This window comes from Martes martes (genome assembly GCF_963455335.1).
Source record: "Martes martes genome assembly, chromosome: 2".
NCBI lineage: Eukaryota > Metazoa > Chordata > Mammalia > Carnivora > Mustelidae > Martes > Martes martes.
The window spans coordinates 135,230,163-135,252,398 of NC_137889.1; the positions used below are offsets into that span (position 1 = coordinate 135,230,163).

The 22,236-nt window shown below is 40.7% G+C and overlaps 1 protein-coding gene across 4 annotated transcripts in view; it reads right to left on the reverse strand.

The window, feature by feature from the left end:
- Positions 1 to 20,535, reverse strand: part of ELF2 (E74 like ETS transcription factor 2) — a 101,434-nt gene extending 80,899 nt beyond the window's left edge. The window contains exons 1-2 of one of the 4 annotated variants that reach the window (XM_080796489.1): positions 20,252 to 20,464; positions 13,706 to 13,847 (exon numbers count right to left, since the gene is read on the reverse strand). The gene's annotated coding sequence lies outside the window, so the exon portion shown is untranslated. Of the gene's footprint in view, positions 1 to 13,705; positions 14,015 to 20,251 lie in introns of those variants that run through there. The other 3 variants (XM_080796486.1, XM_080796488.1, XM_080796487.1) reach the window with 3 other exon arrangements.
- Between the last annotated feature and the right edge of the window lie 1,701 nt (positions 20,536 to 22,236).

Here is a 22,236-nt window from a genome sequence, read left to right on the forward strand (position 1 = left end):
ACAATAGTGGGGGAAAAAAAAGTATGTAAAAGAGTAAAGGGCAAAGTTAGCCAAGAACCTCCTGAGGAATTACCCTACCTAGTCTATAAAGTTAAGCAATAAGTAAAGTAAGTAATGGTGTATATACAGTCAAATATCTTAATGGAAGAGAATCTAAAGGCCAGAAAAAGACTCCTGCATATTGGAAAAAATATATGACAGAGGCAGTGTTAAAATCAGTGAAAAAAAATTTAATAAATGGCATGAAAACAAGTAATTATCCATACAAGATAAGAAATTAAATCATTACCTCACACCATTCACAAAAGAAATTACAGGTATATGCTAAAGACCAAAATATACAAAATACTTTGCAAAATTAGAAGAAAATACAGACTATCTTCACAAACTCAATTAAGGAGAAATTACTAGATAAGACATGGAAAGCAAAAAAAACAATTAATGAACTTGACTACACCAACTTTCTTTTTTTTTAATGCATAAAAACAGAAACTAAAAACAAAACTAAAAGACAAGAGACTGGGTAAATTTATTTCCCTACTTCCAAAAAAAAAAAAAAAAGGTGGGGTGGGGGAAGGAACTCCTACTAATTAATTATATATAATCAAAATTCTATTAAAGATTTTTTAAAAGATTTTATTAATTGGGGCGCCTGGGTGGCTCAGTGGGTTAAAGCCTCTGCCTTCGGCTCAGGTTATGATCCCAGGGTCCTGGGATCGAGCCCCGCATCAGGCTCTCTGCTCAGCGGGAAGCCTGCTTCCCCCTCTCTCTCTGCCTGCCTCTCTGCCTACTTGTGATCTCTGCCTGTCAAATAAATAAAATAAAATCTTTAAAAAAAAAGATTTTATTTATTTATTTGACAGAGAGAGAAATCACAAGTAGGCAGAGAGGGTGGGGGAAGCAGGCTCCCTGCTGAGCAGAGAGCCCAATGCTGGGCTCGGTCCCAGGACCTTGAGATCATGACCTGAGCCAAAGGCAAAGGCTTAACCCACTGAGCCACCCAGGCGCCCCTCTATTAAAGATTTTTATATAATCTGTATTAAGATACACATTGGTAAAAGTCAAGTGAATTCTTGACAAGGTTCTAATTGTCATGGTGAATGATGTCTGTTTATTAGATTATTAAAAATAAATAAACAGCCATGCTTGTATTCAAGTGTGTCATAAATTAAGGATTATGATTCATCTAATTTTGTATAACTGGGGTTCAAGGAAGGGGGTTCAAAACCATATTGACTTTATTAGTTCCCCACCTAAAGTGTGAAAACCTGAATTGTTTCTTTTTAAATATGTCATGTAAACTGAAAAATATTTACTAATCCCTTGACAAAGTCTCTTTTTTACAATTTAACAGGCTAGATTAATTATTTCTCATCTAATTGCTTCTTAATGCAATTCCTAATTTGTAAGAAAGCTATATCAGCACAAGGGTTAATTGTCTTGTTTGCTATTGCAGCAATTATAGCGAAACAACAGAAGGAAGAAGGACAATTCCATTTAAATGACATTCAAGAAAAGGTAAAACTATAGGAGCAGAAAAATCAATGAGAAGAAGCTGATCTCCAAGGGCACAAAGAAATTTCTGGGGTGATAGAAATGTTCTTTTATTTTTTCAAAGATTTCTTTATTTGAGAGACAGAGGGAAAGAGCACAAGCAGGTGAGAGAGAATCTCAAGCAAACTCTGTGCTTAGAGAGAAGCCCGACTCAGGCCTCCATCCCACCACCATGAAGTCAGGACCTGAGCAGAAACCAGGAGTCAGATGCTCAACCAACTGCACCACCCAGCTGTGTGCCTTGGGGTGATAGAAATGTTCTATATCTTGATTGTGGTAATGATTGCAATACTATGAATTTGTCAAACGCATGGAAATGTAGCAATGAATTTCACTATATGTAAATCAAGCTTCAATAAACGACTTTAAAAGAGGGGGAGAAGAGTGTTTAAAATTAGAATTTAATTTATTAAAGAGACACTCTTATTCAATATTAATAATATTATGATATTAAGAGCTGTAGCTTATAATCCAAATCCATAAGCAGTTTTTTTTAATATTGTTCCTTTTCTTTCTTTTTTTTTTTAAACAATTTTATTTATTTTTGTGAGAGAGAGAGAGCGTTGAATGTGCAAGCAGGGAAGGGGAGTTGGAGGGAGCAGCAGACTCCCTGCTGAGCAGGGAGCCCAATGCAGGACCCCATTCAGAACTTGATACCAGGCCCCTGGGATCATGACCTGAGCCAAAGACAGATACTTGACCAACTGAGCCACAGGCACCCATCCACATACAGTTGAATTCACAACTGATTTCTGCCCATAGAATCAGTGAATTCTCACTCCCCAAAATCCTTATTATTCTTAGCCATTTTACTGGTAAAATTAAATGTTTTGTTTTGTTTTTTTTTTTTAAGATTTTATTTATTTGCCAGAGAGAGAGAGAGAGAGGGGGTACACAAGCAGGCAGAGAGGCAGGCAGAGGCAGAGAGAGAAGCAGGCTCCCTGCCGAGCAAGGGGCCTGATGCGGGACTTGATCCCAGCACCCCGGGATCATGACCTGAGCCAAAGGCAGCGGCCCAACAAACTGAGCCACCCAGGTGTCCCAAATTAAATGTTTTTAAAACAGAATTCAATTCCTGAAATACTTCTGATTCGTATAGTTTCACCATGTATTTTTCTAATTACTGAACCACAAAATTTTATGCATCATCTATTCATCCTTAGGCTCTATGAAATAGGTATAATTATCTCCCTTATTACATGAAGACTATTTTTGACGGTATCTTTTATATTTAAGAGCTAGTATGATTTAACAGTTAAAAGCCTGTTGGCTACTGCATCCCCAGAACATAGTAGGTGCTCAGCAAATATTTGTTGAGTTTTGGCTTTACCTCTATGTTATCTTGGACAATATTTATCTCTTTAAACTTCAATGTCCTCATCCATAATAAGAGAGTAAAACAACTCTGGGAAGTAGGTGTGTTTAGTTCTTTTCATTCCTTACATAAAGTCTCTGGCACACTATGAACACTGTCACTGAACTTATTATTATCATCTCCTCGATAGAATATTGGAACTATATCATATTGCTAAAGCTTCATGTAAGAATAAAGCAGAAGCAGAATAGATGATAATACCTAAAACCCAATTGTTCTTCATGTAGAATTGAGACATTCATTCTTATAATTTGTTCATTCTCATAATTTGTTAAAACAAAAATTAGCACAACTTTTTATATATATATATATATATAACATTGTAAAGGTATAAAAAGCAGGGGCACCTGGTTGGCTCAGTCAGAAGACCATGTGAATCTTGACCTCAGGGTGAGTTGTGAGTTTGAGTTGAGTCCCATGTTAGGTATAAGGGATTATTTAAAAATAAATAAATAAACTTTTTAAAAATTTTTATTTGACAGACACATAGCAAGAGAGGGAACACAAACAGGGAGAGTGGGAGAGGGAGAAGCAGGCTTCCCACTGAGCAGAGAGCCCGATGGGGGGCTCAATCCCAGGACTCCAAGATCATGATCTGAGCTGAAGGTAGCCACTTAACGACTAAGCCACCCAGGCGCCCCAATAAACAAACTTCTAAAAATAAGTAAGGGGCATCTGGGTGGCTCAGCCAGTTAAGTGTTTGATTCTTGATTTCAGCTCAAGTCATGATCTCAGTGTCCTGGGATCAAGTCCCACATTAGGCTCCATGCTTTTGGAGTCTCCTTGAGATTCTCTTTCCCTCTCCTCTGCCCCTTCCCCCTTGCATTTTCTCTCTCTCTCTCTAAATAAAACAAAATCTTAAAAAAAAACTTTTAATAAAAGGATAAACAGTAAACTAATGAATCTTTTAAAAAAAGATTCCTTTGAAATGGGGATGAGATCATGTTGAGGAACTATGTCTAAGAAGTACACACTTTAGAAATATTTGGGCCCATAAGTAAGGGCTGGAAAAAATTTGGGCAGCAAGAGTTTATGTCATGGGACCTACTTTTTAGGCCAAGGTGATTGATCTAGATATTTAAAATTGGATGCTAGAAACTTACAGGAGAAGAGAAATTTATAGGATAAACGCAATTGCAGAAATTGCATAGGATAAAAGAAAATTATTTTAATCTGGAAGAGATCTTAGAGCTCATCTTACACAAGAAAAAACAGATGGAAGAGAATAATCAGAAAATTGAGTGAAACAGCTTGCCAACCATAAAAAAAGTTTTGCATTTCAAGAGTCCCACACCATGGATAACAATAACTTAATATTCTCATTTACTCATGGCCCTGACATTGTTACTCAGTTAAGACACATGTTCTTAATCTTATATATTCATATATGAAATATGTATGAATGATATATGGATAGGGTGAACTTAGATAATCCGTGATTTCATCTAAATTGTTTAAAATGTTTTTTAAAAGATTTTATTTGTTATTTATTTTGTCAGAGAGAGAGAGCGCGCGCATAAACAGGGGGAGTGGCAGGCAGAGGGAGAAACAGGCTCCTGGCTGAGTAGGGAGCCAGATGTGGGACTTGATCCCAGGACGGTGGGATCATGACCTGAGCCGAAGGCAGACATTTAACCAACTGAGCCACTCAGGCATCCCTGTTTAAAATATTTTGATGCTTTCCTTGAAAACATTCTTTGGTTGGTTTCTTCAACCAAAGAACTACAATGGGCAAGTTCCCAGGTATAACCTAATCAATGTTGACTTGTTCAACCTATTTTATGATGATTAAAATCTAATAGAGAAGTATCATTTAAAAATACTCTTGGGTCATGTGGGTGGCTCAGTTGGTTAAGCAACCAACTTGATTTTGGCTCTGGTCGTGATCTCAGGATTGTAAAACTGAGTCTGTGCTGGGTGTGGAGCCTGTTTAAGACTCTCTCTCTCTCTCCCTCTCCCTCTCCCCCTATCCATCCCCACACTTGGACATGCGCACACATGCACTTGCTCTCTCTTTAAAAAAAACAGAAACAAAAACAAAAAAGGAATTTAAAAATACTTTGAATAATCAAACTTTACAATTATTTAAAGAACCGATGAGCAAAGAGACAGCAAGACAAAATCAACCTGACTTGGCTGCTATCGTCACCACTGGAGTCAAAAAATGATACTGCTGCTTAGTTACACTCCTTTAATATTATCCTCCTAATCTCTGTTACCATTTCACATAATGGTCAAATTCTAGGGCAGCAAGAATAAGGGTCAGAATAAGTATGAGAAAACAACCACATCAAGCACATTTTAGAATCCAACCCATCTCGGGGTGCCTGGGTGGCACAGCTGGGTAAGCCCCCTGCTCAGGTCATGATATTAGGGTCCTGAGATTCAGCCTTACATCAGGTTCTGTGCTCAGCACCAGTCTGCTTGGGTTTCTCTCTCCCCCTCCCTCTATACCACCCCCACAAAATAAATCTTTTTAAAAAATTATAGGATCCAACCTATCTTAAGGCTAAAGATAAGCAACAAGGTTCTGATTATTTATCAATAACCCCAAATTTATGTGACTATTCATACTCAGACTTCATGAACTATTCGTAAGAAATACTAAATTGTGGGAATAAATATGTTTAGCCATGTATATTCTGCAAATAAGCAAACCTCCAAATCAATTAAGAACCAGACAAAAGGACTTGTACTACAAGGTTTAGTTAGGGAAAAAGTAATAATCAAAGTCAAGGCTTATGCCCTGACTGTTGCTCAGATGTTTTGAAAAGTCTGAAGTTTGGCCATAATAGCCTCTTGTTTATCCAAAAAGAGATACATAAAAAGCGTAGAAGACTTGTTTCAACTGGCTTATGGAAGTCAAGCAACTCCTTTACAGGAGGCTAGGGCTAGAGGTGGTTGGGATATATGGCAGATTCCCAGTCATTAAGAAAGCCTAAAATCTAGTTAAGTTCTATTCCAGAAAGCAAACTGGGGGAATTTTTCTTTTTTAAGGAGGGATAAATTGCTAGTTTAGCAATTGCCATCCTAAAGATCTTAGTATATTTATCTCTAAAACCTTAGCCAACTTCCTCACTTTCATGATTTAAAAAGGAAGCGTACCTGCCTTATAGGAGAATCTTTTTTAATATTCTGATTTGATAGGATATGAATCCATTAAACTGAATTTATCCTGAAGGAAAGTCGATAACTAGCCTAGTTTAGAATATTTTGCATTCTTTTTCCAAACAATAAAGGGATAATAATAAGTAACATTCATATAGCACTGCTCTGTACCAGGCACTGTTTTAAATTCATTATGTGTGTTAATCTATTTAATCTACACAATCCTACAAAACAGATATTATCCATTTCCATTTTATATTTGGGAAAACTGAAGGCATGGGGAGATTCAAATAATTTACCCAACGTCAAGCAACAGGCAAGTGACAGAGTCACAATTTCAACGTAAGCAGTCTGGCTCCAGAAACTATCTATGCTCTTAATCTTTAAGTTTTTCTGCCTCATGATTGCATAAGTGTTCTTGTTTTTGTTTTATTAAAACTATGAAAGAATCACATAAAACCTCTCCCACCCTACCCTGGGAGATTTTTCTACCTAATTTCTTACTGGCTCATAACATGGGCAATTAGAAGCCTTAAAGGTAAGTGGAAATTATATACATCTTATCTATATTAAGTATACAGACTTTTCTTTCTCTTTTCAAGAAAAAGGGGGAGATGGGCAGGGGGATGAACTCTTTAACTCACAAATTGTCTCATGTTCTATTGGCCTTAGGGAGAAAGTGACAGCATTAGAAATCCTTTCTACTGCTCTCTTCAAGGTTGAGTTTGTTTTTTAGAAAGAAATTTTGGCCTGGAATTCTATACTAGCAACAAGCAAAGATTCTCAGATATAAGCCTTATATCCTAATTCAGGTTTACCCATATTTCAAATAAAAAGAACTACCTGAAACCAAAATATAAACATTTTCATAGTGCTAAATATAGCTGTCTCAGTTGGTGCAACATGCGACTCTTAATCTCAGTGTTGTGAGTTTGAGCCCTAGATTGGGTATAGAGATTGCCTAAAAATAAAAATCTTTAAAAGTAGACAGGTAAGATAGATAGAAAGATCCCCTGCAGAAGCAACTAGGGGAAAAAGTACATCTACTCTTCCACTTTGAGACCTGAACTATTTACAAGGTAGTAAAAGTTCTCAAAGTTTACAAATCCCTCCTCAGGGCCTGGAACATGGGCACATATAGGCCCACAGAATTATAATGGAGGCGCCTGGTTTGGTCATTATGATCCCAGGGTCCTGGGATCCAGCCTTGCATGGGGCTCCCTGCTCGATAAGGAGCCTGCTTCTCCCTCTTCCACTCCCCCTGCTTGTGTTCCCTCTCTCATGGTCTCTCTCTGTGTCAAATAAATAAATAAAATCTTTTTTAAAAGTTAAAAATTAAAAAATAAAAATAAAATAGAATAAAATACAAGAATCCATTATCCATTCCTCATACTCTTTCCTTCCCATGAGAGGAAGCATGCAGAACTTATGCTTCCCCCATCAACAAAAATGCACCAACATATGTGCAGCGTTTCTGCCCAAGGAAGCCCATCAGAGATTCGGCACCCAAAGTTTTACGGAGGCCTGCTCACAAGGGTACCCTTTGCCTTGTGTATACCAAAATTCCAGACCCCCAAAAGGAAAGCAGGTGTTCAACATAAACCATGTTGTTTGCAAACAGTCTAGGCACAGTGAATCATCCTTTAAAAAAAAAAAAAAAAGATTTAGGGATGCCTGGGCGGCTTAGTCCTTAAGAGTGTGCATTTGGCTCAGGTTATGATCCCAGGGTCCTGGGGTTCAGCCCCATATAGGGCTCCCTGCTCGGCAGAAGCCTGCTTCTCCCTCTCCCATTCCTCCTGCTTGTGATCCTTCTCTCGTTGTCAAATATATAAATAAAATCTTAAAAAAAAAAAAAAAGATTTGATTTGAGAGAGAGAGAATGCGCACGGGCCTGCACAAGGATGGGTAAGGGCAGAGGGAGAGGGAGAAGCAGACTCCACGATGACAGGATCCCCCTGAGGTGGGATCCAGTCGCAGGACCCTGAGATCAGAACATGAGCTAAAGTCAAATGCTTAACCAAATGAGCCGCCCAGGCGCCCCACAGTGAATCATCCTTATCAGTTACTAGAAACACCCTTAGAGCCAAGTTACCAGATGCTAGCCATGGGCCAACCTTGCAAACAGGTCTTTCCAAAGAGAGCAGTGTCAGACCTAATATGTTAACTCTTTCTGTGCAGAAAATTATTTAACTTCGTGAAGTCTGAGACTCATCTGTAAAAAGGAAAAAATAATAGAAACTACTTCACAGCTACAATGATTATTATAATTTAACTATCATGGTATTGTTATGTAGTGTGATGGCAAGACTTCATAAAGATTTTTTTAAAAAAAGAAGAGGGGTGCCTGGGTGGTCAGTGGTTAAAGCCTCTGCCTTCGGTTGGGGTCATGATCCCAGGTCCTGAGATCGAGCCCTGCATCAGGCTCTCTGCTCAGCAGGGACCCTGCTTCCCACCCCCCTGCCTGCCTCTCTGCCTATTTGTGATCTGTGTCTGTCAAATAAATTTAAAAAATCTTTAAAAAAAAAAAAAAAAGAAGACTTCAGAAAGATCACTTTGTGATAATGATGATGAGGACTACAGAAAGTTACAGATAACATAAAGACTTCAACTTAAAACTTAGTCTTCAACCCAGCAGCAACTTTTAGAGGAGGATAATGATCTGAAATGAAGAGACGTCGACCTTATCTTTGCACTGTAAAAGATATGCCAGGATTAAAATGCTTTATCATTACAGAGTGATATTATGATTGAGTTTAAGCACTTAGCTATGACATAGTAGAAGAGCATCTCCACTTCCAAAAATTAAGTAAAAATTCATGAAGGCAGTCTTCCTGGAACATTCTCAACCCATCCAGATCACAAAATAAAACATAAAACATGAGTTTGTCCTGGAAGTTTATTTAAGTTTAGAGAACAAAAAAGAGGAAACAATTTACTGATCCTTTTACAAATGAATATATACTTTCTAGTTCTTACTAATTATAATCTAAAATTAAGATAACCATTAAATTTCAATTTAGATGGCACATGTTTAACACGGAACTGAGATTTGTAAGGAGAACTTACTTTTTTACTCATGTACCTAAATGATACCCACTGCAAGGTTATAAACAAAATTACTCAAATTGGACAGTTGACTCATGAAAACATTGAAACTTTGGCCTTCAAGTATAGATAGAAACCAAAGGATTCTGAGATTTAATATCTATTCTGAAATCACCGTATTATTTGTTTTATCCTCAATTCATGAATTTAACTTATTTTCTTACATTATTTATAAAGCTTAGCCTTATAATCAATCTACCACAATGTTCCACTAAGTCTCCTCATTATCACTGATTTGGCTGAGTAGAAACCTATAGAACACGTAAATTACCACAGAAATTTTTTGGTTTTTGCACTTTAGCCAAATTTATAACCCAATAATGCAAATTAACATATGCTAATTTGGGAACCAAAAGAAATTAGCTTTTTTCTATCTTAAATGAATCATATCAAGGATACTAAAGACATTAGGGAAAAGATAGAATGTTTTTTAATTGTCTGGATTTTATTCTGTCCCATATCATCTTCTTGGCATTCCTCTGTAATGAAGTAAAAAGTGAAGAGTGTTTTTTACATGCTTAATGAAAATCTTTCTACCACCCCACCAACACAAACTAGAATCTAAACTCCACTGGAACTGAGCCATAGCTATTTTAATCATCATTGTATATACACCTCTCAGAACAGTGTCTGGCACATAACAGACCACAATTTTAACTCCTGACTCAAGTTTTCTTTTTCTTACTTCCTTCTTCTATTCTACTATCACTAATATATATACATATATGTCCTTTGTTAAGCCACTTTAAATCATTTTGGGAAAAAATAAGTACCTTTTAACAACTATATCTACAATACTGAATACAGTCGGATTAAATGGTTAGTGAATAAAAGGGCAAAGAAATATATCAGATACACACTGTAAATCAGTATTAACACAGCGTTAGGGTAATTTAAAAATACCTTCCAAATTATGAGATGAGTTGATTTGATATAGCTAGCTTATTTGAAATGTATTTTCAATATATTTAAACACTAAAAAACTATATCTTTTTAAATTAGCACATAATTTTAAAAGCATATATTAAATATTATAGAAAAGTACATTTAATTTTACTTATTTTTATTTATTTGTGTGTGAGAGAGAGAGAGCACACGAGGCGAGCAGGAGCAGAGGGAGTGGGAAAAGCAGACTCCCTGCTGAGCAGGGAGCCCAACACAGGCCCCAGGACCCCAGAATCAAGACCTGACCTAAAGGCAGCCACTTAACTGAGTCACCAAAGTGCCCCTAGAAAAGTACATTTAATTTTTTTTTTTATTTTCTTTATTTATTTGAGAGAAAGCACAAGCGAGGTAAGGAGCAGAGGCAGAAGCAGACTCCACCAGAGTGAGGGACAGAGAGAGAAGCAGTCTCTCCGCTGAGCAGGGAGCCTGATGTGGGGCTCGATCCAGGGACTCGGGGACTATGACCTGAGCTGAAGGCAGAAGTCCAACTGACTGAGCCCCCAAGGCACCCCAGAAAGTACATTTTAAATATTTTTTTTAAAATACACTACATTATAAAGGGAAATATTGGAGGTTACTACTCACTTTATAAAAACCATAGCTTACTTTTTTTAAATAAACAATAGTGATACTTTGAAAAGGTGCTTTACTGCAAAAATTTTATTCACATAAAGCTTTAGTGGACTATATTCCACACTGTCTAATCTGAAGTAATTTGAAAGTCTAATTATTATTTTATGTTAATATTAGTTAGCCAAACAAAAATAACTGACTGTGGCACCTGGGTACGTCAGTAGGTTAAGCGTCTCACTTTGGCTAAGGTCATGATCTCAGGGTACTGGGATGGAGCCCTGCTCAGGTGAGAGTCTGCCTGTCTCTCTGTCCCTCCCTAGCTCCTGGGTTCTCCTGGGTTCTCTGTCTCTCAAATAAAAAAATAAAATCTTTAAAAAAAATAATAACTGTGACTGCTTTTGCTAGTGAAATAGAGGGGGAAGAAGTTATATTTAGAAAGTCAGTCATCACACAACTAACTACATCATGTTACCTGTACCTTTTAGCCCATAATTATGAACAGTTGAAAAACTAACATGATAACATGAAATACTAACATGATAATACTAACATGAATGGATTAAAATTGTTATCATAAGAATCTCTACCATTGCTATAACTATACTACAAATTTAGAGTTTTCTAGATATTGGTATTTTATTTCATTTTTAGGTAGCTAAATTTCAAGGAAGAAACATCAGGGAAGTTATTTTCCCTGCTGTTCTTTATAAAGCTAAAATCATTTACAGAAAATCCTACATATATTTATTCACACTCAAAAACTGTGAGAGAATAAACTACAAACTGAGCTGTAAATTAACTTTTTAGTCAAGAATGAAGATCACTACATTTTCCAATTTTTGTAAATCGTACATTTACAACAAGCTTATTCTGTACTTTCTATTCTCTAGGCTACAGGCTCTTCCAGGTCATCCACAGACTGAATCCTCCTCACCTACAATTAACACCTCAAGTACCACCCCCTCAAAGAGGCATTTCTATCATGGCTCCCCGGTTCCAATTATATTACATTGCCATGTAGCTCCCCCATCAGTCTCTATTTGACATCACATTACCCTATTTTGTTTCTTCATTATATTTATCATGAGAATTATCTTACTCATTTATGTTTAATATATGTCTCCTTCACCAGAATATAAATTCCATAAGAACAAGTACTGCATTTATCTTATTTATTACAATCTCTCAAGGAGCTAAAACAAATTAATACTATACAATTAAATGTACAGGCTGAGATGAAGATTTTGATATTTTATAACGATTCTCACACATATTTGCTCTCTTAGGTTTCCTCCATTTTTTTTTCTACCCATTAACACTTACAATGAAAGAATTGGTTTACTCCAAGAAATATGGATAAGCGAGTAGATGTTACACTGTATAAGACCCAAAGTTTGAGAATTAATGGTATATCTTTCAAATTGTACACTGATCCTACATATCAATAAACATTTGTAATTATAAGTAAATTGTTAATTATGTTTAAATTAAAACTATCAGATGAAATTTGGCATTTATGAGTAATACACATTCATGGATATTATGAAATACAGATGAAAATTATTGAACATAATTTATAAATACAACAAGCATCATTTCAGAATTTAACACAGAGTTTAAATATCTTCTACCTAAAATGTAATTTTATCTGAAATTAAAGAAATCATCCTTAAAGAACTAAAGGAAAGTATAACTCAAAAAATAGACAATTTTAATAAAGATATAAATATTATATTAAAAAAGAGGAAAAATGGAAATTCTGGAGATGAAAAATATAATTCAAGTTGAAAGGTTGAAAAGTACAACAACCAAACTTAAGAATTCACTAGCAGAGCTCGATAGCAGATTTGAGATGATGGAAGAGTCAGTGAACTTGGAGACAGATCAACAGAAATTACCAATTCTGAAGAATAGAAAAAAATAATTTTAAAAAATGAACAGAGCCTCAGAGACTTATGGGTTATCACCAAGCACCCAACAAACATGTGATGAGAGTTCCAGAAGGAAGAGGGAGAAAAGAACAGAAAAAATATTTGAAGAAATTATGATCAAAACTTGCCAAACTGTTGAAAAATATTAATCTATAGATTCAAGTTTAATGAATCCAAAGTAGGATAAACACAAAGAGATCCACACCTAGACATATCATAATTGAAAGCCAAAGACAAAGAAATTCTTAAAACTAGAAAGAGAAAAACAACGCATCAGAAACAATGGAGGCCAGAAAGCAGGAGACAACATGGTCAAGATGCTGAAAGAAAGAAAATTTCTAACAAAGAATTCTATATCTAGCAAAACTATTCTTCAAAAATAAAGGCAAAATAAAAACAATCCAAAAAACAAAGATTGAAATAATTCATTGATAACAGCGCTGCCTTACAAGAAATCCTAAAAGAAGTCCATCAGACTGAAAGAAAATTACCAGCCCATAACTCAAATGCACAAAAAGAAATAAAGAGCACCATAAAAGGTAAACATATGTATAAATATAAAAGACTGCTTAATATTTTTTTCTTCTCAGGGTGCCTGGGTAGCTCAGTCCGTTAAGTGTCATGAGCCCAGGGTCCTGAGATCGAGTCCCACATAGGGTTCCTTGCTCAGTGGAGAACCTGTTTCTCCCTTTCCCTCTGCCTGCTGCTCCCCTTGCTTGTGCACGTGCTCTCTCTCTGTCAAATAAATAAAATCTTTGAAAATATTTTTTTTCTTCTCTTAGTTGTTTTAAAAGACATACAATTGCATAAAAAATACAGAACAGTGCTGTCAGGCTTCTAACACATAAAAACTTAGTATGTATGACAATACTAACAGATATGATGGAAAGGGAATGGATGGAAGTTTCTACATTTTACCATAATTAGTCAATCTGAAGTAGACTGTGACAAAGACACATATTTTAATCTCTAGAGCAACCTAAGAAAATAACCCAAAAGATCTAGTTAAAACACTAACAAAGAAATTCAAATGATACTTTGGAAAATATCTATTAACTCCAGAAGAGACAGAACAGGACAAGCAAAGAAATAAAAAAGAAATGAGACAGGGCACCTGGGTAGTTCAGTCGGTTGAGTGTATGCCTTCATGATGCTGGAGCTGGGATCCTGGGATTGAGTCCCCCACCAGGCTCCCCACTCAGCAAGGAGTCTGCTTCTCCCTCTCCCTCTGCCCCTCTCTCACGCGTGCTCTCTCTCTCAAATAAAAAAAAAAAAGATATATCATTGCAGATATAAATCTATCAGTGATTACATTAAATGTGAACAGATTAAACCCTCCAATCAAAAAGCAGAAATGGTTCCATTTTTTTAAAAAAGCAAAGCAAATATAAGACATATTGTAGACTCAAAAAACAAATAGACTAAAGTAGAAACATGGGGGGTGCCTGGGTGGCTCAGTTGTTAAGCATCTGCCTTTGGCTCAGGTCATGATCCCTGGGTCCTGGGATCAAGCCCCCCATAGGGCTCCCTGCTCCCCAGGAAGCCTGCTTCTCCCTCTCCCACTCCCCCTGCTTGTGTTCCCTTTCTCGCTGTGTCTGTCTCTGTCAAATAAATAAATAAAATCTTTAAAAAATAAAAAAGAGGGGCACCTGGGTGGCTCAGTGGGTTAAAGCCTCTGCCTTCAGCTCAGGTCATGATCCCAGGGTCCTGGGATCAAGCCCCACAACGGGCTCTCTGCTCAGCAGGAAGCCTGCTTCCTTTCCTCTCTCTCTGCCTGCGTCTCTGCCTACTTGTGATCTCTGTCTGTCAAATAAATAAATAAAAATCTTTAAAAAAAAAAAAAAGTAGAAAGATGGAAAAATATTTGCAATACAAACAGTAAGCATAAGAGAGCTGGAGTGGCTATACCAACACCAGACAAAATATAACTAGAGACAAAGAGGAATCTTTCTAATGATAAAGGTCAGCTATCAGTAAAACAATTATGTATGTAAAGTGTAACTAACAATGTCCCCAAAGCATGAAGCAAAAACTGACAACACTAAAAGGAAAAATAGACTTTCCAATAGTAATAGGGATTTTAATCTGTCTCTCAATAATTAAGAGTATGGCTAAACAGAAAATCAGCACAGACATAGAAGGCCTGAAAACTATCACTCAACTTGACGTGACACCTACAAAACATTCCACCCAACAACAGCATATTCTTATCTAGGACGTACATATTCTTATCTAGTCCACAGGGAACATTCTTCAGAAAAGATTACATACTAGGCCATAAAATTGTCTCAATAAACTTAAAATGAGAAAATCATACAAATTATGTTCTCCTACTACAGGGGAATTAAATTAAAAAATCAACAACAATGAAATGTAGGGAATCCCCAAATAATTGGGGATTATTATCATTATCATTATTATTATTATGCTGTACATTTCTAAATAATCCATAGTCAAAGAAGACATCAAAAAGGAAATTTTAAAATATTTAGAAGTGAATAAAAATTTTAAAAAGCAAAACATAGGGGTGCCTGGGTGGCTCGGTGGGTTAAAGCCTCTGCCTTCCGCTCATGATCCCGGGGTCCTGGGATCGAGCCCCGCATCGGGCTCTCTGCTCAGCGGGGAGCCTGCTTCTCTCCCTCTCACTCTCTGCCTACTTGTGATCTCTGTCTGTCAAATAAGTAAATAAAATCTTAAAAAAAAAAAAAAAGCAAAACATAGGGGCACCTGGGTGGCTTAGTTGGTTAAGCAACCAACTCTTGATTTCAGCTCATGTTATGATCTCAGGCTCATGAGATTGAGCCCCATAGGGGGTTCCACGCTTAGCACGGAATAGGCTTGAGATTCTCGATCTCTCTCTCTCTCTCTCTGTCCTTCACCCCACTTGCACACACACACACTCTCTCTCTCAGCTAAGTAAATAAGTAAAAGCTAAGACTATATATTGTATGGTTCCATTGCTATAAACTATCCAGAAAAGGCAAATCCATACAGACAAAACACAAATCAGTTGCCTGGGACTGGCTTGAAGGGGGTGGGGTAAGGGTTAACTGCAAACAGATGAGAGGTAGTTTTTGGAGGGCACAGAAATGTTCTAAAAATGACTTACAGCTTAAACCAGTCCTGCTGTCAGTCTGTGGGAGTCAGGTATTGTGCAACTCACTGTGTCTCTGCTGTCTACCCCCATGTTGAAGATGAGCTCTGCCTCTCCATCCCATGCTAGAGTACCTGGAGCTGGCCTCTTGGCCTTCTGTTGTCTGAGTGTGTAGAGTTCAGCAACTTTATGCAGATAAGCTCTGCCCCTGCCCACGAGCAGGAGCTGTCAGGCTGAGGAGATCCTGGGCTTTCCCCCTAGCCAGCTAGGCCACCAGCTTCCCTACCCTGACTCTGGGGGTGTCTTGGCAGGGTGGAGGGGGGTGTTGTCTCCCAGACGTCTCTCACAGAACTTCCTTTGCTGAATTAAAGTTTGTAAATGTTTTTAAAGATAAACAAGGAAACAAATAAATCTGGTTTGTAATGATATCTCAATCTCACATCTTTATCCATTCATGTATTATTGAGGGACACTCAGGTTGCTTCCATATCTTGCCTATACTGTTATGCTGCAATGAACACAGAGGTGCATTATCTTTTAAAATTAGTGTTTTCATCTTCTTCAGATAAATAGCCAGAAGTGGGTTTGCTGGATTGTAGTTCTATTTTTAGTTTGCAGAAGCTCCATACTGTTTTCCATAGTACCTGCCCTATTTTGCATTCCCACCAACAGAGCACAAGAGTTCTCTTTTCTCCATATCCTTGCCAACACTTGTTATTTCTTGTCTTTCTGATAATAGCCATTCTAAGAGGTGTGAAGTGATATCTCATTGTGGTTTGGACCGGCATTTCCTTGATTAGTAGTGATGTTGAGCATCTTTTCATATGTCTGTTGGCCATCTGTCTTTTTGGGGAAATGTCTATTGGGGTCCTCTGCCTATCTTTTAAATGGATTTTGCTTAATATATTGAGTTGTAAATTCTTCATATATTTTGGATTGACACCCCCCCCTTACCAGTTACATCATTTACAAATATCTTCTCCCATTCAGCAGGTCCGCTTTTAATTTTGCTTATGGTCTCCTTCACTGAGCAAAAGCTTTCTAGTTTGATGTAGTTCTACTTATTTTTGTTTTGCTGCCCTTGCCTGAGAAGACAGATCCAAAAAAGTATTGTTCAGACAAATGTCCAAAAGCTTACTGCCTATGTTTGCTTCTAGAACTTTGATGGTTTCTGGTTTTCATTTTAGTCTTTAATCCATTTTGAGTTTATTTTCATATATGGTATAAGAAAGTGGTCAAGAAGCACCTGCTGGCTCAGTCGGTGAAGTATTTGGCTCTTGATCTCAAGGTCAAGAATTCAGGCCCTAGGCTGGGCATAGAGATTACTTTTAAGATAAATAAATAAATAAACCCAAGAAAGTGGTCCAGTTTTATTCTTTTGCCATGTAGCTGTCCAGTTTTCCCAGCACCATTTAATGAAGAGACTATCTTTTCCCTGTTGTAACTTCTTGCCTCTTCTGTCAAACATTAATTGACCTTATAAGAATGGGTTTATTTCTGGACTCTATTCCGTTCTATTGATCTGTGTCTGTTTTTGAGCAAGTACCATGCTGCTTTGACAACTACTATAGCTTTGTAGTATAGACTGAAATCAGGAAGCTTGATATCTTCAGCTTCGTTCTTCTTTCTCAAGATTGTTTTGGCTATACAGAGTCTTTGGATACAAACAAAACTCTATACAAATTTAAGGATTATTTATTCTAGTTCTGTGAAAAATGCCATTGGAATTTTAATAGGGATTGCAATGAATCTGTAGATTGCTTCAGACAATATGAACATTTTAACAATATTAATTTTTCTAATCCATGAGTATGGTTTATCTTTCCATTTATTTATTTGTTTCCATTTATCATCTTCAATTTCTTTCATCAATGTTTTATAGTTTTCAGAGTAAGGTCTTTTAACTCCTTGGTTACATTTACTCCTCAGTATTTTATTCTCTTTGATGCAATTTTGAGTGGGATTGTTCTCTTAACATCTCTTTCTGATAGTCCATTATTAGTGTATAGAAATGCAATAGATTTATGCATATTAATTTCCTGTGCTGTGTACATACCCAAGAGAAATGAAAACACAACCACAAATAGTGCACAAAAATGTTCACAGTAGCATTGTTCATAATAACTAGAAAGTGGAAACTCAAATATCCATAAATTAACAAATAATGTGGTATAACCATACAACAGAATATTACTTAGCAATAAAAATAATGACATAGGCTACAACATGAACTCTGAAAACATTAAACTAAGTAAAAGAAACCAGTCGTGAAAAATCACATATTGTAGGGTTCTACATTTTTTTTAAGCGATAACAAGTGCCTGCTCAAGGAAGGAGGGTGGGAGAGGGGAATCTTAAGCAGGCACCACCCCCAGCTCAATCTCAGGACCCTAAGATCATGATCTGAGCCAAAATCAAGAGTTGGATGCTCAACTGACTGAGCCACCCAGGCACCCCTGTATGATTCTCCCCATAAAAAATGTCCAGAATAGATAAATCTATAGAGACAGAAAAATCAGTGGTTGCCTAGAGCAGGGGATCTTGGGGGGAAAACGAGAGTAACCACTATAGGATTCCTTTTCGGAATGATGAAAATGTCCTAAAATTAATTATGATGATAGTTGCACAACTCTGAATATATTAAAAACCACTAAGTTGTACACTTTAAATTGGTGAATTGAATGGTATATGAATTATATCTCAATAAAACTGTTACCCAAAACAAAGCAAAAAACAAAAACAAAAAAACCATGGGCGTACAAAGCCATCAATACTGGTAGGCCTGCCACATCCAAAGTTACCAACCTATTATTTAGGACACAAAAATCTCGAAGTTATAAGTATCATACTCTCTTTAAGTTTGTAAATGTGTGTGTGTGTGTGTGTCAGAAACTAGAAGCAATGATTAATCAAAGTAATTAAATCACTAACCTTAAAAAACAGGTTGACATTAAATACTCAAATTTCAAATGCCCGAAATATTTCTATTTTCTACTTCATGTGTTTACGAGGAGATAGCACGATGATATTCATATAAACGCACTGCATAAACTGTATGGCCCTACCTATTAACGTTAATCATTCCTGAATTCTTCAAACGTAATTCAGTAATTTCCAGGCTTATATAAAGTCATTTTTACCTTTTAAAGAAAAAGAAACTCCAAAACGCAAATATCCAATCCTGCCTTAGTGAAGTGTACATTGTTCCGTGATTTTGGCACTGTTCTGTGATTATGGCACTAAAGAAAGTGCATAATTTACCTCTTTATAGTGACTCATAGGTAAAAAGAAAAGCAAGTCTGATTACCAAACACAAGATTACTGTTGTATCATCACCGGATTAAAATTAAATCACATAACTGAAGTAAATATTCATGAAGGGGGGAAATTTTAAGTTTTCGAATGAAGTGCTCCCCCCTCACTCATTTAAACTAGTACCAATTAACTTAAAGAAAGGCTGTTCTGCAGCGAATCTAGGTCCTAGAAAGAGAGCCCAGGATGCTGGCACATAAGAAACACCAGAAACAGGGCAATCTGGATTACTCTTGGCCTTATGGAATATTTTCTGTTTTTTATCGACACGGAATAAAAACGCCCGACTGGAGCGGGGGGTGGCGGGGTGGGGGTTCGGCTACTCTACTCGCAAAGCTGGTCCGGCCGTCAGCACCAGCCCTAGCAGAGTCCTCACCGTTCCTTTCCCGCGCCCCCAAAACATCCAGTAGCACGGTCCCAAAGGGACAGCTTTTCCAAGAGAGGATCCAGAAGGCGGTCACCGGACGCGCGTTACAGAGCCCGTTTTTGTTTTGTTTAAAAAACAGATTCCTATCACAGCCAAGCCTCCCTAACCCCGGGGGAACTGGGGGAAGTGGCAGCAGGGCGCCGGCGTGGAAAGCGAGAATAAAAGAATAACCGAGTACAACCTGCCATGCAAGCGAGCCGCGGAGAGAAGGAAAGGTAAGAGGCGGCGATAAGGCCCGACGGGGAAGGAAACTGGTCTCCAGCCCTCCACGCCACCCCGCGCGGCCGGAGCCTTCCAGGTCCCGCCCCGAGCTCGCTGCCCTGCCCCGGCGCCGGCCGCAGCCTCCCGCCCTACCAGACCCTCCCAAGACGCGCTTCCTCCGGAGCCGGACCCCCGCCCTGGCCTCCCCGCGGGATAAGGCGGGTCAGTTCTGTCCGCTCCTCCGCAGAGGTGACTCGCGCGGCGATGTAAACACAGCGAAACCAGCTGCGCTCAGCCCATCCCCCCCCCCACCCCGCCGGGGTCCGTAACCTCTTCCCTCAGCCCTGCCCCGCGCCCCGCGCTCCCCGCGGGCAGGCGAGCAGCGCGCCTTCCCCTTTTTCCAAGTCCCGCTTCCCGACCGTTGCCCGGGGGCACTCAGCCCCCTTCCCCAGTTCCCAGCCGTTGTCACCGCCACAGCCTCCGGAAAACCCTCGGCAAACCCCGGAGCAAACAACACAGGCGCGGGGCGGGGGTGCGGAGGGAGGAGGCGGCACTCGGGACAGCGAGGCTTTATCACCGCGCCCTCCGCGCTCCCTCCCACCAGCCTCGGCTGCTCGCGCTCTTACCTGCTCTCCGCGTCGCCTGGGAAGACCACGGCGTCGCTTTCCCTCCCGGCAGGGCCGCGGACTAGCACCGCCGCCGCCGTTGGCCGGGCGTCCCGAGGGAGCCGGGGCCTCCCCGGCAGCCCGAGCCGCTCCACTGGGAGAGGAGGAAACAAAACAGCGGCGAACCGCCCCGCGCAGCGCCCCCCGCCCGCGCCGCCCCACCGATCCCCAACCGCCGAGGCGACGGCGGCGACACAGAGCCCGGCGCGGGGAGCAATGGTGGCCCCCGCCCTCGCTCCGCTCCCGGCCCCCTCCCTCCACCCCCCGCCTCAGCTCCTCCCCCTCGGCCTCCTGCCGCCGCCACCAGGACACTCGAGTCCGCCTCCCCCACCCCGCCCGCTCCGAGCGCTCCTCCCCTCCCCACGAGGCGAGGGGGGGCGGCACCGCCAGTCACCGCAGCGTCTGTCAAACCGGGGCCGGCTATTTATACCCCGCGGGGCCTCACCGCCGCCGGTCGCCACCGGCCCGCCAACCTGCCTCAGTGGCTCTCTCGACTCTCACCCGCCCCTTATCCCCCAACTTCTCCCAAACCCGCCTTCTCAGGTAAAGACCCTGGCCACTTGTCCCGCTCCCTACTCGGCGCTCCCCCATCCCACTCGGCTCCAACCCCAGACTGGTGCAGGGGCCCCAAGGCGCGGGCAGGCGCGTGGGGGTAGCGGGGCCGCGCGTGCACCTGCAGCGCCCGCCCGCCCCCTTCTCCCAGCTGGCCCGGACCGCACGCACACACCCTCGCCACTCTGCGAAGCCTCCCGCGGGCCCCGGCTGTCACTCCATCCCCAGCTCTGGACTGCCTCCCTTCTCCAGGGACAGCTCCGCGCTCCGGCAGTCTGACAGCTACTGGGGGCCGAGGGTTGGATAAACTCCTAGTCCCGGTCCCTCCAGTCTCCACTCCACAGCCGTGAAAGGTGGGGGCGCGGGCGGGCCGGAGCGCGCCGCCGGCCCCGCCCCGGCCCCTCCCCGGTCGGTGACGCTCGTGGCGCACCGCCCCTCCAGCCTCGCGCCCTCGGCGCCGCCCGCTCCTCCTCCCCGCTCGCAGACGCCGGGCCTTGTACACCCGCGACCCCGCCCCATTCCCAGAAATTACCACCCGCCCAACGGCCGGGCCGCGCGGCGGTTGGTGCCCGCGTTTGCTGACGGTCGGGTGGCGGGGCTCAGCGCGCAGCTGCGGAGCGCGGCGGGCGGCCCCCTGGCGCTGCCCCCCGAACTGCGGGCGCCCGCACCGAGCCATTGTCGCTCTTCGCTCGGTTAGCGACGGATAAGTAACTCAAGTCCGAGTATTGTTGCGAAAATGCGGGAGTGTACCGGTGCGGGAGTCTTTCGGTCCAAGTGCATAACGAATTCGAAAATGAAAACCCAGCAGTAGCTGCACGCTTCTGGTTTCCCCACTTTCACACAAAGGGGAACCTTTGAGCAGGGCACTCACGCGCCTTCCAATGCACAAAAGCCAATGACACGGTGCCCTCGACTGTCCGGCGTTTGGAGCGCCTCGCGAATGATCTTTCTTACGCACAGTTGTGCATACAAACGCAAAGTTGTGCCTCGATCTAGTCCCCCACCACCACACTTCGCCGCCGCCGCTTTTCTTGTATTTGTTTCTTTAACAAAGAGCGATAACTGTCCCGGTGCGCGGAGGGACTAATGCTAGTCCCTCTCGGGCTCCTGCAGCCCCACTCTGATAGACCTGACGCGGTATCCATCAGGTTCATCGCTGGGCTCCAGCCTTAATCTTTTTGCAGCTCCATAACCAGTCATGAGAGAAGGAAAAAACCGTGAAGAATTTAAGTGGTAGCTGTTCTTTAAAGTAACGTGGGAACTATGGAAATAACCTTAGAGTAGGACTTAAATGTCAGAGGGCTGTCAGCCCCACTGATGTGTTCCTGAAGAACGGAAGAATTTAATGATCTTTCTTTTTGAAAGCTGTTAATGTCTTTTTATTTACCGGAGGA